The 18894-nt window shown below is 43.0% G+C and overlaps 1 protein-coding gene across 1 annotated transcript in view; it reads right to left on the bottom strand.

Moving 5' to 3' along the window:
* The window catches only part of COLEC12 (collectin subfamily member 12), a 266695-nt gene that overhangs the window by 167006 nt on the left and 80795 nt on the right, over positions 1-18894 (bottom strand). The window lies entirely within an intron of this gene.

Raw genomic sequence — 18894 nt, 5'->3', positions numbered from 1 at the left:
GTAAAACATTTTTCATTGCCTCAATCATGTAACGTGTGGCCCTACTGGAAGTCACATTTGTCTCTTCACCGTCGACACTGGAGTCAGTATCCGTGTCGGCGTCTATATCTGCCATCTGAGGTAACGGGCGCTTTAGAGCCCCTGACGGCCTATGAGACGTCTGGACAGGCACAAGCTGAGTAGCCGGCTGTCTCATGTCAACCACTGTCTTTTATACAGAGCTGACACTGTCACGTAATTCCTTCCAACAGTTCATCCACTCAGGTGTCGACCCCCTAGGGGGTGACATCACTATTACAGGCAATCTGCTCCGTCTCCACATCATTTTTCTTCTCATACATGTCGACACAAAAGTACCGACATACAGCACACACACAGGGAATGCTCTGATAGAGGACAGGACCCCACTAGCCCTTTGGGGAGACAGAGGGAGAGTTTGCCAGCACACACCAGAGCGCTATATATATACAGGGATAACCTTATATAAGTGTTTTTCCCCTTATAGCTGCTGTATAGTTAATACTGCGCCTAATTAGTGCCCCCCTCTCTTTTTTTAACCCTTTCTGTAGTGTAGTGACTGCAGGGGAGAGACAGGGAGCTTCCCTCCAACGGAGCTGTGAGGGAAAATGGCGCCAGTGTGCTGAGGAGATAGGCTCCGCCCCTTTTTTGCTGACTTTTCTCCTGCTTTTTTATGGATTCTGGCAGGGGTTAAATGCATCCATATAGCCCAGGAGCTATATGTGATGCATTTTTTTTGCCATCCAAGGTGTTTTTATTGCGTCTCAGGGCGCCCCCCCCAGCGCCCTGCACCCTCAGTGACCGAAGTGTGAAGTGTGCTGAGAGCAATGGCGCACAGCTGCAGTGCTGTGCGCTACCTTGTTGAAGACAGGACGTCTTCTGCCGCCGATTTTCCGGATCCCTCGATGCAGTGAGCCTAAGGGGGCCGGCGGCACTGCTCTGGGACCCATCCAAGCTGGGCCTGTGATCGTCCCTCTGGAGCTAATGTCCAGTAGCCTAAGAAGCCCAATCCACTCTGCACGCAGGTGAGTTCGCTTCTTCTCCCCTTAGTCCCTCGATGCAGTGAACCTGTTGCCAGCAGGTCTCACTGAAAATAAAAAACCTAATCTAAAACTTTCACTAAGAAGCTCAGGAGAGCCCCTAGTGTGCACCCTTCTCGTTCGGGCACAGAGATCTAACTGAGGCTTGGAGGAGGGTCATAGGGGGAGGAGCCAGTGCACACCAGGTAGTCCTAAAGCTTTCTTTAGATGTGCACAGTCTCCTGCGGAGCCGCTATTCCCCATGGTCCTTACGGAGTCCCCAGCATCCACTTAGGACGTTAGAGAAATAGAGTATTATTAATAGATCAAAGCATTATCTTGCCTAGGGCCCAATAGAGTTTAAATCCGTCTCTGTCAGAACTGTTGCTGCTAGGGATATGCAATATATATGTAAGGAGAGATGTAGTCACCAGGTCACACAGACAGTACTTAAGCACAAATAAAGGTACAATAAAAGTAAAATTTAGAGCAGATGGTGGAAACTGCTAGAAAGTGTGCAGAGAAAAGCAAAAACATTGCAGACTTACTATCTCAGAAATGGGAAAAGCTTAAAGCTTACTAAATGTAGTGTATAAAACAGAATAATAAAGACAACAATGGCTTCATTCCAAAGTAGTGAGATCTAATATATTTGAATGTCGCTCACTGTATTATCACATTAACCTATAACTTATATTTAGACTGTAAATTCTAGTTTGTCAGTATGAACCTTTAGAGTTTTGCTTAGTATGTAAAGTGAACCATTTTGTTTCCAAATAACTGATGCATGATGGATGTCTGGCAAGGAAGCACTGACATAATGGAGACAGGAAGGCTCTGTAAGTGGTGCCATGATAGAAACATAACCAGACCTATATAGGTTGGGTATAAAACCCCGGTAGTCGGAATCCCAACATTAAGAAGACAGACAGCGAAATCCTCACGGTCTGAATGCTGACAGATTGCGTATTTTAACCCTACTTCTATCCTTAACACTAACCTACCCCTCCCCCACATCCTAACCCTAACAGTCCCCTCCCACCCCCGCAATCTAACCCAAACTGTCCCCCTCCAAGCCTATCCCTAATCGCCCCCTGCAGCATAACCCTAACCCTCCCCCTAGTGCCTAACCCTAACCCCAAACAGTACTTGCCTCCGGGATCCGTCTTCTGACTGGCTTGATTTTGACAGCATCCCACCTATATAGCTAGTAGATACTACTGCCATCTTGCCTTGTGCTGCTACCACAGCACTTGTTCCCATCATATTATGTCTTTGCATATGGCTGCATAGGCCCATTGCCTACGTGCAATACTACTGGTCTGCTACAGTACTTACTTGTAATTGCCCCTAAGGCTGCACATTTCTAATTTTCCTTTGATTATGGCCATTTGAGACAGGTATTGGTTTGTGCAATACTGACACCATATTTTGTCTACATCTGTGATATAAAACCTATACTACCACAAATTAATATGGAAAGAATGATATTCAGTATGGTAATGAAATTTGTTATTGCCATTCAAAAATAGGTATGTACATAATGGTTTGATACATAAAGATATAATGTATTTTTTTTAAATAACTATAGTATTGTATTTTATTTTTTAAAGAACTATAGTATTAGTGCATTGCTTTAGCATGAAACAAATCCCTGAAATCAGTGTCCTAAAACAATATTTGGTATAGAAAAATGCTTCTGTTGACGTTAATGTGTGGGTTGGTTTTGGAACATAGGTGGTGGGCAAAACAAGGATGGGGAAAATGTGCTTGTTTTAAAGTTCTCCATTTCATTGTGCTGGGGCTGATTGCAGAAATGTGATCTTCTTGTAGTCTTGTAGGTTCCATATTTGTGGCTGTTTCTGAGTCCTCTCCAATCTAATTGCCTCAAACAGGATTTCCAACCAATAAATAAAGTGTTCTTGAAAAAAGAATGTGTGCAAGTGTCGAATGATCCCGACGCCAGTTTAAAAGAGATCAAACCTGGCAAATTAACAAACCCCCCCAGTGGGGTGCTGTAAGTCTTACTGTGTGCAGGCAAAAGCAGGAAGTGGAAGCCAAGAGCCATTGGCTTGCTGACACAGCTGTAGTCAAGATAACTCCCATCCACTGGTGCTCATGAGGGATATTGGGTTACAGAGGAGAAAACATAAAGCCAGGAAACAGATCAGCACACTGCAGATTTAATACACTCGTGGGATACCGCTGAGTTTCAAAATGCAGATGTCTTAAAACATTTCTGTGCCTGTGTGCTCTACATACAGCTTTCATATGTGGGCAGGGAGAGGATGGAATAAAATCTTGGAAAGTGAAACCATAGAGTTTGGTTCATGGACAATGAAAGGAAAACAACCTAATAAACCCAATGTTAAAGAGAGCAGAAATTAAGACCATTTTGTAAAGGGACAAAAGCGTTAAAAAAAAGGATTTAATATGTTTTTTAATCTCTGTTTGCTGAACAGAATAAGAGGACTCTGATATTAAGCCGTCCTCGACAATAAGTTGACTCCTCGGGGCAATGTCTGCATATGACTGAAAGCAGCAAATATTCAGTAAAAGTAGGTTCTCCATGGAAAATGTGACTTGGATGTTTTGGATTTAAAAGCATATAGGTCAGACCTGCCTGTTTAGAGTAGAGATGACTGAAACTATTAGTCTAGTTCTGTAAATAAAAATATGACATCATGCAGCAGACTTAACCACTTGGAAAAATGTTTCAAAATGCGATACCCATGGTTACAAGAATTGCAATATTAATTTGTTAAATGAGTGTGTCTCTGCTGTTATACTCAAAGGGGATATTGCACAAATGCTGTGCTATAGTGCAGAAAACATGCCTGAAGGCCAGGGGCGTAGCCAGAACTTTGTAGGCCCCATACCAACATTACCTCGTCCCAATGCTTCTAGAGAAACACTTCTCTGCAGCAGTTGTTTATTTTATGCCCCATAATAGTGCCCTAGTTAATTTTATGAATCTTAGTAGTGCTTAAAGTTTACCCTATGTTACATTTTAGAGCTGCCAGTACACATTATGCCGCACAGTACCCCCAATTCACAATATGATATATAGTGCTCCCACGTTCATATTGTGCCTCATTACAGTGCCCCGGTTCATATTATATAATATTAAAAAATGCCCCCCAGGCATGGCCTGACAGGGGAAGCGACAAGATGAGCTCCTGTCCCTAAAACTTATTATTACCCCCTGTAGTGATCCCATACACCTTACATGGGTTCTTTTTCACCCGTGTACCTCTTTTGAGCCCGGAGTGTGGGTTGCGGAGCCGGGAGGCCATCGTTGTGGCCTCTACCGGTTGCGGCCTACACTTGGATTTGAAGCCGCGGGCTCAAGTACTCCAGTAAACCCGCCGGGAGACGCTAGCCGGCATGGTGCCCTGCATAAATGGATTGTCGGTGGCTGGCCGGTACCAGGACCTGAAGGTAATCTCTGTGAGTGCCCGGTGTGCCCCTGCTACCATTGGAGTCCTGCAATCTACCTGCACAAGAGCGGCGCTGAGCCCCGATGGGAGATGCACCCTGGATGTTGCACTGGTGCTTCCAGCGCTATGCTCACTCATGGCTGGGACTGAGCCTCCTACCTGCTCTGGAGATTCGAGTTGTGAGCTGCAGGGTCTGTGGGGTCCCCGACCCTGTCAAACAGCCTGCATTCCCTGGTACACAGAGGTGGTACAGAAATCCACCATATTGCCCCTGAAGCTTGCACCCTAACATAGCTTTGGGGAGGTGACTTGCCTGCTTGCCAACTAGCACTATAGCTCTATATTGTCTCCTAGCCCTGACACTGCTTTTTGGTGCTGCAATACCTCGATCAGTGGCTGCAATACTGGTTTTCAATACTCCTCTCCCCAACCTTGCTCATCAGGCATGGTCCCCCTTTGCCCCCTCCCAGGGAGGTTAATTTTGTCTCCCCATATGTTATCTTCAGGGCTGCTCTAACAACGTGGGTTTCAGTTCCTCCCAGCACATACAGACTGCAACACCAAGCAGTGGACTCTATTAAGGCGGACATTTGTTACCTCGCCTCTAGAATGACCAAAATGGAATCCCGTCCTCTCTAATCACCGATTTAGGGGACAAACAGTTACCGTTAGAAAGAGCTCATCTAGCCCTCCGTCCTAAACCTCGCGATGGTGAACCTCCCCGGGATGTAATTTTCAGTTTTCTTAAGTTCAAGGACAAGGACAAGATCCTAACCCCATGCATGGAATGCCTTATATTCTTTTAAAATCATCTAAACTCCAGTTTTTCCAAGAACTGGCCCCTCTAACCATTGCTAAGAGGAGGGAATTACGTGATTTAACCGAGGCCCTACGTAATAGACACATTCGCTATCGATGGGGTTTCCCTTTCCAGCTGATCGTGGATCTTCATGGAAAAACAGTCATTATCAGGGACCTTCGCTAAAGCAAGGACTTGCTATCACATATTGAAAAATCCGGGACCCCCACTGAAGAGGGTCACCTAGCTTAAAGCTTGATTCTACACTGGAATGGACACATCCTTGCCACCTTGCTCCTTCAAACTTTCTTCTACATCAGATGGGTACTGCTTCTGTGCTAATTGATACCTTCACGTCTCTATGTATCCACGGGTGGTCTTCAGGTTGCAGGCTGTCGGGATCCCGGCGCACAGTATACCGGCGCCGGAATCCCGACAGCCAGCATACAGACACTTTTTCTCCCTCTTGGGGGTCCACAACCCCCCTGGAGGGAGAATAGATAGCGTGGCGCACGTAGCGTGGCGCGCGTAGCGTGCCACCGTGCCCGCAGTGTGGCGAGTGCAGCAAGCCCGCAAGGGGCTCATTTGCGCTCACCACGCTGTCGGTATGCCGGCGGTCGGTTTCCGGGGCCGGTATGCTGGTCGCCGGGATCCCGGCCGCCGGCATAACCAACTACACCCGTATCCACTACGGACTGACCATTGTAATTGCTTTAGTCTTAAAATTGGAAATGTCATACTCTCAGAGTTTCATTCGGTAATTGTTCCCCCTCATTATTATTTTTTTGTGTTAACCCCTCCTAGACCTTTTTATAGGCTGAATCTTGAATTTGGTTATATTTCCGATGTTTATTTTTTCCTGGGGTCCAGTTTTTGACCCTAGCATTCATTCCTTACGCAGGACATCCTTTGTTAATTAGTTCTATGCCAGTTAACACTGATTTTATGTTTTCAGTTAAATCGCCAGCCTGATTTATAATTGGGAGATTTTTCAGTCTTGAACTATTTCCGAAGCTTTAACCTATGTCTCTTACAATGCTGGTTTGTATTCTTCACCTTACCTGTTATTTCAATGTTCTGTGTGTCACTTATTACAACCTGGTCCATGGTCGCGGAGGTCCCCACAGCTTTGATAACTCATCACTTGGCCTCCTTGTAATTGCAGGGCTAGACTGTCAGAATCACTGCAGCCTCTGAGGTGGGCCCTCCGTGCTTATCGACCATATCAAATAAGATATGCTTTAATCTTTATACAGCATTTGAATCAACGACTATTCTGGAGAGGCCTTTACATGTATGTGTATGTATGTATGGTTGTGTGTGTGTGTGCGTGTGTGCGTGTGTGCGTGTGTGCGTGTGTGCGTGTGTGCGTGTGTGCGTGTGTGTATATATATATATATATATATATATATATATATATATATATATATATATATAGGGATGTGCGGTGAGCTAAATAGCTCAGGAGGCACTGGCTAGCACCAGAGCCAGATTTACACTCAATATATGAGCCAAAGCGTACATCTGGGCATTATACACAGGTGTAGCAGTGTAAACTCCTGGAAATTTGGTGAGTTTTGATCAGATATGTGCGGAAAAGTTACCCAGGTGAGGCACTGCCTCACCTGCCATAGACTTTTTACTCCAGAGTTTTGGCTATAAAAAAATATTAGAATAATCCAAAGAAGATATTTCAAACATATACTTTGTATTTTCCATATATTTTATACATTCAAAACTTTGGCACAAACGTTAGTATGACAGGAAAGGCTCTGCCTCACCACACCACACGTCACTGAATATATATATATATATATATATATACATATATACACACACACATGTATTTTTTTTATTTTTTTCTCTTTGTCTTTTCACCTCCCTCACCCAGTGGAGTCATTTCCTTCTCTTGAATCTCATATACTAGTACCTAATCTCTCTAGAGTGTTATTCCTCGTTAGGTAATACTCTTGCTCTCATCTTCCCCCCATCTATGCAATATTGTTTTCTGTTGTAAACTCACCACCCCCAAATACACACTTGTCTCCTTGTGGCGACTCGGATCTTTGCTCCCTCACCCACTTGGACCTCTAAGTCCTATCAATTGAGTACCTCCCCTTTTGTATTGAGCAATCTATTTTCTTTTCTTCCCCCTGCACCTTGCTCAATTGTGGTTGAGTGCTCTGTCCCATCTTCTTAAAGGCAATTTATTCCATAGTGAAACTACCAATGCACGAATTACAGTTATCCCCAAACCAGGTAAAGATCAACCCCTGGTCCCTAACTATCGCCCTATTTCTCTCCTAAATACCGATCTAAAACTCTTTGCAAAACTATTAGCCCTGCGTCTGAACCCCCTTCTCCCTACTCTCATACATCCTGACCAAGTTAATTTTGTCCCTTCTTGTCAGGCCCTGGATAATACTGGACGCACCATCAATTTAATTCACCATGCTAATTCTATCAAACTCCCTTCTTTTCTTCTAGCCCTAGACGCAGAGAAGGCTTTTGATACAGTATCCTGGGCTTTCCTCAACCACACTCTCCATAGTTTTGGCTTTGAAGGGGAATTCCTCCAAGCCATTACTGCACTCTACCACAATCCCTCCACCTCTGTCTTGACCCTCTGTCTGAACCCTTTGCCATTACTAACAGTATACAACAAGGCTGCCCTCTTTCGCCGTTTATTTTCACTCTAATAATCGAACCCCTTGCCTGTCGTATCCAACATAAACCAGATATTACGAGTTTTTCCATTAATAATTCCCAGTACAAACTCTCCCTCTTTGCTGATGACATCCTGCTCACTCTTACCAACCCGTTAATTTCCCTACCCAACCTTTTTAGGGAATTGTCTCTCTACAGGGATCTTTCCAGTTACAAAGTTAATAAAGATAAATCGGAAGCCCTTCCTTTACACATACCTACCACCACACTAAACCTTTTAAAAAACTATTTTCTTTTAACATGGCACCACACCTCCATTAAATACCTAGGAATTCATATTATCAAATCCTACCATTCTCTCTATGAAGCGCACTATCCCCCCCTATTTAAGGAAATTTCTCAGAATATTCTGGGTTGGAAAAAAACACTTTATTTCCTGGATAGGAAGGATTAACGCTATTAAGATGAATGTTCTCCCCAAGTTATTATATCTCTTCCAAACCCTGCCGGTCCTGGTCCCTCTCCGGATCTTAACATACCTTCATTCTCAATGTGGTAAATTCATTTGGAATGATAAAACATGTTTACGAAGTGAAACTCTTCAGAAGAGTGCTACATGTGATGGTTTAGGCCTCCCTTCACTATCAAATATTATTTCGCCTCGAAACTCAGCCAAATGGTTGCCTGGCATTCCCACTGAAATCTTGAGGAGATGGGTCGATTTGGAGAGTGACCTGGTCCAGGTTGATCCTATTTCTCACCTTCCATGGCTCCCCAGACCTAAATCTGTCCATCTTGTCCCAACAGTCTCCCTCATGCTCTCTCCCTGGGACTCCTTAAATACAAAATCTTAACGCTATACACACCCCTCTACTCTAACTCCCATCTGGAATAACCTTTCTTTTGCTCTGGGACGATCCTCTCTAATGGCTTATACATGGTCGGCAGCAGGCATTACTTGCTTTCATCACATATCTCATAACAATGTTCCACTCTCCTTCGCAGACCTTCAGACGAAACATTCCCTTCCAACATCCTATTTTTATCAGAATCTCCACATACGAAATTTTGTTATGACCTCCAGCAGGAAAACACCTTCCCCCAATGTCCCGATGCCAATGGAACGCCTTTGCATTCATAACACCATGGATAGAGGCATCATCTCTATACTGTATCAGTCTATTCTTTCCCCAGACCCTCCCTCGCACGTAGCGCATGAAATTGCTTGGGAAACGGACCTGGGGACCACCCTTGCTGATGAAGCGTGGGATACTATACAATTAAATATCTCAAAATGTTCGATTAGCGTTTCTGTCAAGGAAACCTCCTACAAAATTTACACTCGCTGGTATTTAGTACCAGACCGCCTAAATCAAATTTACTTAAACTCCTCAAATCGTTGCTGGTGCCAATGTGGCCAAATAGGCTCCTTTTTTCATATATGGTGGAGTTACTCAAAATTGCTCCCTTTTGGTCCTTGGTCCGAACTCTCATTGATTCAGTCATGCCTGATTGCCCCCCTCACACCAGAGACGCATCCACCCCCCCTCTTCTTTTTTTCCTCTCTGAGATAAATCACATATAAAAATACACTCAAGTACCAAATTGCAATCGCAGGGCTCCCGGGCAGGGCTTAAAGTGGTTCTGGTGAGGTGGTGGAACTCATGGAGGAGGACCATGGAGGCACCAGGACATGTAGAAGGAGCAGGTGGCTCCAGCTCAGCAGCAACACTAGTGCCGTCTGTATCATCGATTGACGCAGAAGATGGGGTGGGCTTTTCTGTTGGAATTACTGTGCAGGGCAATGGAGATGGTGGGACTAGTTCCCCCTACCATTACAGGTAGTGGAACTCAGTTCCACCTCGTTCCCCCCCACTTTAACCCCTGCTCCCGGGAAGCTCCCAGCCATATTGCAGGGAAAATGGATTCAACTCATTGCTGAGATAAAACTCCCTAGTGTATGCGGCCCTTAAATAGATTAATCCATACACTTTCTCTTTTTCCTTATGAATCTTACTATGGAAATTTTGTTTTTATTTAGTATATTTCGACATTGTACATTCGGGGCATTTAATCAAGTATGTTCAGAAATTGTTGCTTTATTACTGTTGTGCCTATGTACAGACTATGCCAAATGCTTGTACATGTCTCTTTTATTATATTTTTTGTAAAAATTGGTAAATTGAAAAAAAATAAAATAAATGCCCTTCAGTTCATTTTATACCACACTACAATGAGCAAGCCCAGAGGCATACCTATGAATATTGCAGGCCCCAAGGAAAAAGTTTGAAAGGACCCCTACATACCACCCAATGGCAAAAAATGTATATAATACATGTAACTGTAACAGGGAAAGTGGTCCCTCTCAGTGCTGGGCCCCATAGCAGCTGCACTGCCGGCACCTATGGTAGCTACGCCCTTGCTGAAGGCCAATCAAAAGGATCCTGCCATGCCAACCCCAACTGGAGTAGCCTGCAGTCCCCCAATTGCATAGAATAGTAAGAGAAATATATATATATATATATATATATATATATATCAATATCAAGTATGGAAAGCTCGGCACTCCTCCAAATTAACACTTGCCCCGGTGCCTTCAATGAAGAAAGTAGCTATACTGAAAAAACGGCTGCGGCACTCAGGGTCTTGTGGAAAAGTCAAGTTGTATTGTTACATCACAACGTAGAACACCATCGTTTCGGGGTGTCTAGCCCCTTTGTCAAGATCTTGATAAAGGGGCTAGACACCCTGAAACGTTTGTGTTCTACGTTGTGATGTAACAATACAACTTGACTTTTCCACAAGACCCTGAGTGCCGCAGCCATTTTTTCAGTATATATATATATATATATATATATATATGCTATTTTTATGTCTGAATATAGATAGTTGGATAGATAAAGTTGGATAGTTGGATAGATAAAGATTTGGCAGATTTGTTGATGGTAGAGAATCAGACATGTCCAATTTTCTATAGTATACCAAAACTACATAAGTCAAGCGTAGCACCCCCTGGCTGCCCTATTGTGTCAGCAAGGAATTCGGTATTACAACCGATAGCACAATACATTGACTTGCTTCTTCAGCCCATAGTGGTTAAGAGTAAGAGTTATATCCGAGATACTCCGCACTTATTGTCTAAGTTAAAAGATCTTAAGGGCCCATTTGAACAGATCCTTTATGCAACTCTAGATGTTTCATCTTTGTACACAGTAATCCCTCATCTATTGGGGGTAGAAACAATACGTAAAACTTTGTCACAGGAGAATTTCATTGGTCCTCCGGTTGAATATGTTTGTGATCTGATTCTATGTATACTTGAGAATAATCATTTTCAATATGGCAGTTCATATTATGTGCAGAATGCTGGGACCGCGAAGGAGTCCTATTTTGGCTCCGGCCTATGCCAATACATTCATGATCAATTATGAAGAGACATATGTGTATCCCAAATATGGTCCCAGCATTCTGCACTACTTTCGTTTCATTGACGATATCCTAATATTTTGGTGTGGTACCGAAATCCATTTCCATGAAATGGTTACAGAACTTTATTCCTTAAATAGTCCAATACTATACTATAATACAATACAAGTAATTTACAGCATTCTCGGATTGAATTTTTGGATGTGGTCATATTTAAAATAGATGGAAGATTAGGAACCACATTGTATAGAAAAAGCACGGATAGAAATTCTTTACTATTTGAGACAAGTCATCATCCCAAATCACTTAAGCAAGGCCTTCCAGTTTCTCAATTTGTGAGAGTATTGAGGAATAATACTGAAGTTGATAATGCAGAGATACAATTATTGGAAATGAAGGAACACTTTCTAGAGAGGGGATATTCTAGAAAGGTATTAAATCAAGGCCTGATCAGGGCACGAAAAATTTGCGAGAGACAGGACCAAGGGAGGCCTTCAAAGGAAGGGAATAACTTTTTGATATCGAAGAAATTTGACTCTAGGGCAACAATATTTGCTAAAGCAGTAAGAAAACATTGGCCGATAATTAAAACAGATAGATCTTTGAAGGGAGCAGTTGGAAACCCATTAGTGGCATTCAAGAGGGGCCCAAATTTGAAACAACTATTGATGAAACCAACAAAATTTTTTTTGCAGAAGCCAACAAGATCATGGTTGGGTACAAAGAATTTTGGGTGTTATAAGTGCACGGGATGCATGACATGTAGTGGCATGATAGCAGGGAAATTGTTTTCACACCTTCACACAGGGGTACAAATACAGATTAAGCATTGGCTGACATGTACAACAAAATTTGTAATTTATATACTGAAGTGCCCATGTAGTCTTGTCTACGTGGGTAAGACCTCCAGGAATTTTAGAGAAAGAATGGCCAATCATAGAAGGTCAATTAGAGAGGCCATAGGGGAAGGTAGAAGTGATAAACCTGTGGCGAGACATTTTTGACAGAAATTACATCCAGTGGCATCATTGAGGTGCATACCAGAAAAGAGAAAAATGAAGCGCCTGTGTCTGTATTTGACCAATTATAGAAATAAAGTATCCATCAGAACTCACGTTCGCTTCACTCAAGGGGCTGTATATACCCCTAGAAATTACAATCGTTAAACAAAAAAAAAGGAAAGAGGAGCGCTCATGTGTTCATGATAGATACCTGATGAATTTATACAGAGCCGGTAAATAATTAAAAATAATTTATTCAATAACAATTATACCAATTGTATTTAACTATTAACAATATAGATAGATTAAATAACGTGCTGGCCAGCAGTTTAAAATTATCACCAATACTGCTAAAACATCCCTAATAGGGGATCAGTGCACTGAAAAATAAGTATCAGCATGTAGTAACTTTGTATAAATCTGTGATAATAACTGTTCCTTGCATAAAGGATAATTGCACTAAAAGAAACTGTCCTGTCGAGACATCAGCGTGTGTTAAATTGTAACAGTCAAATTGCAACTGAAGCACGCTGAAATGGTAAAGGTGTAGCGGCAGATATCAGCTTGTGACAATGTGTCCGATTACCTCCCTGATGGAAATCACGGTGTGGTCCTACCCCCGATAACCGAGCGTCCTCGGTTATTAGGTTGTGCACGGGGGGTGCCTCTTGTGTCACCGGCTGTGGCTTACTTCACAAACACAGGGGGATATGATGTGTCGGACTTGCAATGCTGGAGCCTGCTTCGGCGGTCGTGCTGATGTTTGGCAGCGGGTTGAGCGGATTGCAAGGTCCCGTACCGACTCCCGCTCTGCTGCGCGATACACCTGTAAGTTGATGGTGAGCACTGCTGCAGCTTCAAAAAAATGGGCGGAGACTGACGCGTTTCGTCACGAAATCAAGTGACTTTTTCAAAGTGATGAAGTCACTTTGAAAAAGTCACGTGATTTCGTGACGAAACGCGTAAGCCACAGCCGGTGACACAAGATAACACACGCTGATGTCTCGACAGGACAGTTTCTTTTAGTGCAATTATCCTTTATGCAAGGAACAGTTATTATCACAGATTTATACAAAGTTACTACATGCTGATACTTATTTTTCAGTGCACTGATCCCCTATTAGGGATGTTTTAGCAGTATTGGTGATAATTTTAAACTGCTGGCCAGCACGTTATTTAATCTATCTATATTGTTAATATCATTGAGGTGCATGTTGATAGATCATGTCCCACCCCTAGAAAGAGGGGGGGATAGGGAACAGATGTTGTTGAGAAAGGAGGCGAGATGGATCTATGACTTGGACACCATCGCCCCAAGGGGGATGAATGAAAATATTAATTTCAAATGTTTTTTGGGACAATAGTAGATGGTGTTGAGGTAACAGGTGTGATATTGGATTTCTGTAGGGAATATAAGAGGAGAAAATAATCACATTTGATAATCAATGGGTTAATATGGGTTTTTAAAGGGGTCATGTACTATGGTATATGATCAATGATTTTAATATATAAGGGGTGTTTGTTAAGTTTGATTGTTAAGGTACATGCATCACTAGTTGCTCCCATGAGTCAATTCACCATATGGACACAATAGAAATATACAGTGAATAGAAAAGTGGAGATTGACTCCATGAAAAGTAAGGAAGTAAATAGTGACGAATGGGTGAAACGCATGTGAAACACAAAAGCGTCACAACAAGCGCGAGACACAGTGAGTCATAGAATGAAGCCGAACGTGATGCGCGCGTTGTAAGCGACACGTGACCGGAGTGGGGGTGTTTAAAGCCCGGACATGGAGGAAGTGTGTGGACATGCACAGCTGGTTTGGAACGCACGCCGGTGATCCGGCCACGACAGGTAGTTGATGGGAACTTCTGAGTGAGTACTACTGATGGATGCACCTATAACAAATCTTTATGTAATGGTTCGTTTTGTTTATTATAGATGTGAGTCTAATAAGGCACATAAGCGGCCGAAGTCAACAGACATATTAAAGAAACATGATATATCTTAAAATCGAAAAGCATGTTGGCATAATATTTGGAGTCACAGAATGGAATATGCAATAAGTGGAAGTTCTTTTTCCTGATGATTACTGCAATGCACTTGAAAAAAGTGATGTATATGATAAGTTGCACCTTATGACCCTGAGCCAATGAACATGCTTTATTGAAACAGCGAATTGATACAGCTGTGCCTGAAGATTGAACATTAATAAAAATTGTGAGTTGTTGGAAAATGAAAATAGTAGTGAGTGCCTTTACCTTTGTTGTGTATTATATATATATATATATATATATAATATACAACATGCCTAATAAATATATATTATATATAAATATATATAATACAAAACATGCCTAATAAAGCGGCATTGAAACGTCATATTTTATACATCTGCCTGTCCTAAGAGTTGTTATTCCTGAAAGTCACTTGGAGTGCCGCGTCTGCTGTGTTTTTATTTCATCAATTACGGAGGCACCCGGTGCAGTAATGAAATTACAGGAGAGCCGGATCCATGGGACTATGTATGAGTAAGTTGTTAGAGTGGCATCTCTGACACACTTTGTATCAAGGCTCCCTGCATATATTACAAACGAATCAATTCACTCGGTTTCCTCTGCCATTTATGTTCATCACTGGACATTAATATTAGCACTTGCACTTTGTTTGCATATATTGCACAGCACATTGTTTTGCACAGTTTGCACAGCTGTTTGTTTGTCTACTGGACGGTGCATTGGAGCTGTCTTTGCATATCTATCTCCGTGAATTTTATGCTAACGTTGGGCTGTTCAACTTGTCGGTCCTTTGTGTATTAGGATGGCGGAATCAAGCTCTGAGGTAGGGGGATGCCCCCAGTTGTCCAATTACGCTATAGGAGACTTGCATGGGTATTCAGAAGCTGAGGCAGATGAAATTTTATACAGTGAAATAATGGATGCACAGGAGGAAGCGAATACACCTGATAGTTCCTACCGTGAATTGCTCCGTTTACACCGTAAAGAAATTGATTATTATTACCATTGCATCTCTCTCTCAGATTACTATAGAGCTAAAAAAATACCCCGTGGCCTACGGGTAAGGAACTCACCCACTATAGGCCGTAATCATTTGGCCTTTTGCAAAAAGTGGGTGGGTATCCTTAATAAATGCTCTATGGACCTGATGCTCTTAATAATAGAGCAATCCACCAAAGAGATGAACGCCATTAAAGCTAAAATCACGGAATTTGAGACCATTCATAAACCGATATTGCAAGCAGATACCTGTGGTAATTGGTATGAAAAACTAAACAGCCAACTCCAAATCCACAAGCGTGAGCTTATAAAATTTAAGGCACAAAAACGAGTGAAAGTAGATGGTGATTATGATAACCACAATGTGTATAAATGGACTGACTCATCTAAGCAATATGACTATAGGAGACCATTCTTTAGACGGAGACGACAGCCACAGCGAGATCTTGAATCTTCCCATGAACATACTCCATCCACCAGTGAGTCTGATTCAGCCACCCAGCACCAGCAAGGTAATCGCCCTTTAGGGGTTGCCGGTCGGGCCCAACCACTAGACAATTGAGAAGGCAGAGGCCCTACACCAGACGCGGTCACCAGTGGCAGAGGAAGAAACAGAGTGGGAAGGCCCCCGAAAAATCGGAGACACTAGTGGTCAACTTATCTGACAATGAATTGTCAGACACTGAACAACAAGTGCTGTCTAAAGATCTATCATTCGTCCCAACCTGCAAAATGGATCCCCTCAACTGGCAGATAGAGAAATACCGCTTACATCGACAACTTAAGTTGAAAGAACACTTCAACAAACAGCCCAAGTTGGGCGAACCCTCTGATATACCAGCAAAATTGCTGAAAATTCTCCCCAAATCCAAATTTGAACCACAGGCGCATAACGCTTCAATTAAAACGTTTGTCCGTTTGCTGGATCAACAAACCAGTGAACATATGGCCAATATCCCATATGTACGTTATAACTTAACAAAAAGTGAAAATGATGCCTTACAACATCTGGCGGCACAGAGTAACCTTATTTTCCGTCCTGCGGACAAACGCGGCGCGCTTGTTATCCAGAATTTGCAGGACTATAAAAATGAAATCCAGAGGCAACTTTCAGATGCAGATACATACTGCCGCCTTAGCAAGGATCCTACTAATGAATATAAAATTCAACTTTCTACAATATTGGACAATGCAGTACAGGATGGTAGAATTTCAACTACACTACGGAATGCATTGATACCAATATTGTATACAACACCCAAAATTCATAAATCCCTTGTTAGACCCCCAGGACGCCCAATCATCTCGGCCAGATCCTCCCTGTTTCAACCTGTTGCTCTGTATTTGGACTCTTTGTTTCAACCATGTATACAATCTCACCCCCGTTTTCTGCTTGATACCACCACGTTATTACATAGATTACAGCAGTTACCTGTTTTTGAGTCAAATGTTTTATTATGCAGCATAGATGTGCAAAATCTTTATACTGTTATCCCCCATGACATGGGTATGGCAGCAGTAGAGCGCTTTCTGGCTAACCATGGTGAATTTCAAGGGGCAGATTTGAATTTGTGTCTACAGCTTTTATCCATGATTTTGCAGAAAAATGTATTTCTGTACGACGGTCATATATACCTGCAGCTTAAGGGATGTGCGATGGGGTCCTCTGTGGCCCCCTCGTACTCCAACATCTTTATGTTTGAAATTGATCATCAGATATTTTTTGCAGATCCCGATGTAGCGACTGACATTCTTTTTTATTGTCGCTACATCGATGATTTATTCCTGATTTGGAAAGGTACTAAAGCCAAACTAGAGGAAGTCATTCAGACACATAATATGTTGCAAAATCCCATCAAATTTACTTATACCATCAGTGATCAGGTCATTAATTATTTGGATGTTCAAATCTCATTACAACAGGGCCAGGTGGTTACTTCCCTTTATTCGAAACCCACGGATAAAAATAATATGCTGCACTATAGGAGTTTTCACCCACAACCACTTAAAATAAGAATTTACTTACCGATAATTCTATTTCTCGTAGTCCGTAGTGGATGCTGGGAACTCCGTAAGGACCATGGAGAATAGCGGCTCCGCAGGAGACTGGGCACAAAAGTAAAGCTTTAGGACTACCTGGTGTGCACTGGCTCCTCCCCCTATGACCCTCCTCCAAGCCTCAGTTAGGATACTGTGCCTGGACGAGCGTACACAATAAGGAAGGATTTTGAATCCCGGGTAAGACTCATACCAGCCACACCAATCACACCGTACAACTTGTGATCTGAACCCAGTTAACAGCATGATAACAGAGGAGCCTCTGGAAAGATGGCTCACAACAACAATAACCCGATTTAGTTAACAATAACTATGTACAAGTATTGCAGACAATCCGCACTTGGGATGGGCGCCCAGCATCCACTACGGACTACGAGAAATAGAATTATCGGTAAGTAAATTCTTATTTTCTCTGACGTCCTAGTGGATGCTGGGAACTCCGTAAGGACCATGGGGATTATACCAAAGCTCCCAAACGGGCGGGAGAGTGCGGATGACTCTGCAGCACCGAATGAGAGAACTCCAGGTCCTCCTCAGCCAGGGTATCAAATTTGTAGAATTTAGCAAACGCGTTTGCCCCTGACCAAGTAGCTGCTCGGCAAAGTTGTAAAGCCGAGACCCCTCGGGCAGCCGCCCAAGATGAGCCCACCTTCCTTGTGGAATGGGCTTTTACAGATTTTTGCTGTGGCAGGCCTGCCACAGAATGTGCAAGCTGAATTGTACTACAAATCCAACGAGCAATAGTCTGCTTAGAAGCAGGAGCACCCAGCTTGTTGGGTGCATACAGGATAAACAGGGAGTCAGATTTTCTGACTCCAGCCGTCCTAGAAACATATTTTCAGGGCCCTGACAACGTCCAGCAACTTGGAGTCCTCCAAGTCCCTAGTAGCCGCAGGTACCACAATAGGCTGGTTCAGGTGAAACGCTGAAACCACCTTAGGGAGAAATTGTGGACGAGTCCTCAATTCTGCCCTGTCCGTATGAAAAATCAGGTAAGGGCTTTTATAAGATAAAGCCGCCAATTCTGACACGCGCCTGGCCGAAGCCAGGGCCAACAGCATGACCACTTTCCATGTGAGATATTTCAAATCCACAGATTTAAGCGGTTCAAACCAATGTGATTTTAGGAACCCCAAAACTACATTGAGATCCCAAGGTGCCACTGGAGGCACAAAAGGAGGCTGTATATGCAGCACCCCCTTGACAAACGTCTGAACTTCAGGAACTGAAGCCAGTTCTTTATGGAAGAAAATCGACAGGGCCGAAATCTGAACCTTAATGGATCCTAATTTTAGGCCCATAGACACTCCTGTTTGCAGGAAATGCAGGAATCTTCCCAGTTGAAATTTCTCCGTTGGGGCCTTCCTGGCCTCGCACCACGCAACATATTTCCGCCAAATGCGGTGATAATGCTTTGCGGTCACATCCTTCCTGGCTTTGATCAGG

The sequence above is a fragment of the Pseudophryne corroboree genome, chromosome 5 (genome assembly GCF_028390025.1).
Source record: "Pseudophryne corroboree isolate aPseCor3 chromosome 5, aPseCor3.hap2, whole genome shotgun sequence".
NCBI classification, from domain to species: Eukaryota; Metazoa; Chordata; class Amphibia; order Anura; family Myobatrachidae; genus Pseudophryne; species Pseudophryne corroboree.
This window is presented reverse-complemented; position numbering and strand designations above follow the sequence as displayed.